The sequence below is a fragment of the Ptychodera flava genome, chromosome 19, assembly GCF_041260155.1.
Source record: "Ptychodera flava strain L36383 chromosome 19, AS_Pfla_20210202, whole genome shotgun sequence".
Lineage (NCBI taxonomy): Eukaryota > Metazoa > Hemichordata > Enteropneusta > Ptychoderidae > Ptychodera > Ptychodera flava.
This window is the reverse complement of record NC_091946.1, coordinates 19,612,614-19,616,888: the sequence shown is the minus strand read 5'-3', so window position 1 is coordinate 19,616,888 and position 4,275 is coordinate 19,612,614. Positions and strand designations below refer to the sequence as shown.

Sequence of the window (4,275 nt, the reverse complement as noted above, 5' to 3'; positions counted from 1 at the left end):
AGGTGAAAACTAAAAAGTCCTCTAACACGGCAAATTTGATCGCATTGTGAAACAAATCAACGTGCATCTGTATGAGGTAGAGTACTATCCTTGTACCAAGTTTGAACGAAATCGCTCCAGGCGTCTCTGAGATATCTGCGTGAACGAAAAAAGTCATAAAATATGCAAATGAGCAATTAATTAATAAGCCACACCCACCAAAATCTAATCAGATCTAAGTCTCATCATGATAATACCAAATACCAAATTGCATGACATTGAACCTGAGGGTTCAGTCTGAATGCTGGGGGTGTAATTTGAACAGCGCCCTCAGAAAAATAGCCTCGTTTTCATTTCAAAACAAAGGTCGCAGTAGTACAGGGGTCACACAAGCATGGGTCGCCTAAACATGCCTACATTCACGCTATACCGCGGACCTGAGTGAATGTTATAGTTAATATGTGTTTTTTAGGAATTTGTTTCTGATATAAACAGTTTGTCATGTAAAAATAAACCTACATTCAAAAGATTGTCGATGTGTATACTGAGTAGTTTCTGTTGCATAACACGATTTGGGTCTGTCTATGAAGGAGAAACGGGGCTAGTAAATTGTCTTCCGGGTCTTGAACACCGATCAAATTTCAGCAGTGTCTTTTTCAGTAACAATTGATTGTGTATACCAATTTTTAACTTCACAGAGTTATTTTACTGGAAATGGTACACTTTTCAATAGACCCTTGGCGAAACTTCGTCTAAAAATTTCACCTATGAATGCCGTTTTCTAGTACTTGTTACAGTGGGCATTATACATTCACCACAGATTAGATGGCCTCTACAAACGAGAATAATTTTGTTAACTACAACTACAGTTCTTAAGTATATTTTTTTCTCAGAATTTTAGAATTTATAAATTGTTTTATGTATCTTGAAGTCTGTTTCTATATATAGGAAAATGAGAGCAACTTTACACATCGTTTTCTACCTTTGATAGTGATGCGGTATATTGATTCGATCAATGTGGTTTAATGATATGGAGAAACATGGCAAGACACCGGTGAATCGATAGTGCTTTGACCCTGGTCATGTGATCTGGGTCCCCGGGAAAGAACCGGTTATGTGTTGGAGCTATTTATCCCACATGTCAATTTGATAGTAGCGATTGTTCATCAACTAGAGATGCTAGTATGGATATGTTGTGGTCTGAACTTTGAGTGGTTTGTTGGTCAGACCGTTCGTGTTTATTTTATCCTCGTGCTTGATTTGTGCCTGAACGAGGATGTCTCTTAAGTTTTTATTCCTTTTGTATGCTATGATAGGTTTTTCTGGAAAAAACTTTGACCAGTGTTTGATCGGCTTCTATTATTTCCAATTTTTGTTAGACATTGTTTGATTTGCCTGGTTTTGATGAATGGACTGAAGGTCGTTGTGTAAACCAGTTTTGTTCTCATGTCATATTCCTCTTATCTTTATCGGTGAGGTATCGTCGATGGTTGGTGAGATTAACATCTTTCTTTATACGAGATATATCTTTTTTTTCTATAATCTTGTTGTTGAAGTTTGCGTGTGAGAAAGTTGACCTTTTCAATGAAGTCCTTGTCGTTGTTGCATGTGCAAGCATATCGGAGAAGTTCACCTTTAATGAAGCCTTTGTAAGTGCCGCTCGGGTGACACGAATTTCTCAATAAATATTGGAACGTGTCGGTTGGTTTTGTGTTGGTTAAATTAAAAAGACAATAAGTTCTGAATTCAATATACTGCAAAGACAACAGCTTTATTCTAAATAAACCTGAAGTTTGATCAATACTTAAGCCTCAGAGACTTGACTGCAACAAACTGAGACAAATCAGACACGAAAATTACGTCAAAAAAGTTAAAAGTGAACAACCATGAGGTCACATGCACAAGTTTTTCTATGGGAAGCCCCGGCTGGAAGCTTCGAAGCCATCCTCGGACTGTGATGACCCTGAATAAAAAAGAGGAAAATAATTAAAAACAACTGTGACACGAATTTTACGTATTACAACCTAAAAGTGTCACTTTATGATAATTTTCCCAAAAAAGTAACATTTGACCTAAAAATACGCACATTTTGGGGATTTATTTCACTATGAGCGTATGCGAGTACACAGTGTACGTGTAAACGTACAGTACACTAATGTTGATTTGGCGCCATATTGGATTTTAGCGGCAAAACACAGCGGCGAACTTTGCCGCCCAACATCAAATTCCTGGCATGAACAGACAAAATTCTGCGGTAAAAAGCTAATTTATAGTATAATTCCACGAACTATGCTTGATTTTGGGCCTTAATTTCATGCTACCGTAGTTGGTACAGCAACACAAGTCCGCGCTCGACATATAACATCGTACTATGAAAAATCGCTGAAATCGCAAAATTCACTTTAATTTTTCAAACAGAGCCCCGAAAAGTCACTTACCTTCTCAGAAAATCCAATTGAAGAGATGAAGTTGGTCTCCAATGATAATTATCGGCGAAAAAATGAGGATTTGGGAGCGACTGAAAAACTGTGTTAGCCAGCCAACGGTCACAGTGTAGACTGAGTTGCTGAGTGCCGTTCGAAAGGAATGGCATTTGCATATGCAAATTGCACCCCTAGCGTTCAGACTGGGTTCTTAAGTTATGAGTGGAACAAAATCTGTCGACGGACGGACGGACGGACGGACGGACGGACGGACGGACACACACACAGACATTGTGGCGACAAAGGACACCTTTGGTACTTCGCACCACGGTGTCCAAAAACGGTTCTTTTATGTCAGTGTATTGAAATAGCATTTTGTGTATATATTCATCTCGGAAGTGATCGATGTCGTATGTGTCATTCGGTGTTAATAGTTTGTGTTTCATGTTATGCGAGACTTCACGAGATCCGGCGTGGATGCAGGGCTCCTGATCACACCATGAAGAGTGATAGGAACTGAGGAGATATAAATTTTAATCGAGTTAACATTCCCATTTTAGCATCGCAACATCGGTTATTGTTTATCATTTTGGGATGACTAATATTAAATAGCGTATCAAAATGTAATACTTCTTCACTAGTTTTTTCCAGATGTTTCTCACGGCTTGAGCCATCGATTTTTTTTCTAATAGCTACGTACATGCGGTGCTTTGTTTGCAGCCAGCGAGTTGTGAATTTTTCGGATGAGGTTCCGCATCGTACACTCTATGATGCTGTTAATAAAAATGCAGTTCAGATATTTATGTGATCGATTCCCGGAAACCAAACAAACTTCTCGAACCTGCACTGCAGATCATTGAGCCGCTCTGCTCTGTAAACAAGATCTCAATCGGATATTTTGCCAGCCTTAATTTGTCATTGAAAGAGTGAAGACATTTTGAAGTTCTTAAGCTAAATAAATCATCATTCAATAAGGTTTTTATAGCACCCAAATCAAAAACCAAAGGTTTTGCTAAGTTACGCCTAATAGCTTCAGTCACTCTCTATTCTCTGTAACAGTTGAAGAGATGAGCTTTCACTTTCTTTTTAGAACTTGATTCTCTGATATCAAGTAGGGTGAGTTGCAAGTTAAGTTAGTGTGCGCCTCGAAAGTGAAAGATTTACATATTTGCTCAAATTTTTCTCTTCGACCATTCTCCTACCAAATCAAGAAATTAAGAATAAAAATCAGGGTTTACCGTCCAATGTTTGGTACTCAAGAAACAGATTTCCTGGCATTCACCGACATTTCAAATTCAAAATGGCTGCTACCTCCGTGTTAACTCTATGGAGAAGAAAGAAATTCCCGATTTTCAAAAACCTTTGACAGTAAAAATGTGTCCCACTCAAAGAGCTTTAAAATGAGCCCCACAAGAGGTTTATCAGAAAAGAGTTGTATAAAATTTGAGAGTCAAAATATATATCCCTTACTGTTTCAAAAGTTCTCTCGTAAAGAATGGAGCCGACTACTGTTGAACTTATATGTCATTAAAACCTCGATATATTAGAATTTGTAGAGCAACTTTCTGTGTTGCGAATGATAAGTTGTGGATTAATCCGAAAGGAAAGAGTCACTTCTAGTTTATGTAGACTTTCTTGCAAAGAAGAAACGTACCTAGGTTCTCACGTTTGATACAGGTCCCTGTTTACCCTGGACAGTCCAAACTACAGAACACTACTATACATTTTTGGCCAAAAACTAGTGTCAAAACTCTGCTTTTTCTACCAATGATAATAGACAAAACGTTTACATTTTTGTCAATATGTCCTCGGTCAACAATATCATGATTGAGGCCAACAAAGTGTAGGGGTGGGGGTTAAAACAGCGGCGCAT

General features: G+C 38.2%; 1 long non-coding RNA gene across 1 annotated transcript; it reads right to left on the bottom strand.

Annotated features, from left to right (window-relative positions):
- Positions 1–1,731: 1,731 nt before the first annotated feature.
- Positions 1,732–2,557, bottom strand: LOC139118815 (uncharacterized). The gene is made up of 2 exons (XR_011548810.1): positions 2,418–2,557; positions 1,732–1,942 (listed from the first exon to the last, which is right to left on the bottom strand). It is a non-coding gene; the product is annotated as an uncharacterized lncRNA (long non-coding RNA).
- Between the last annotated feature and the right edge of the window lie 1,718 nt (positions 2,558–4,275).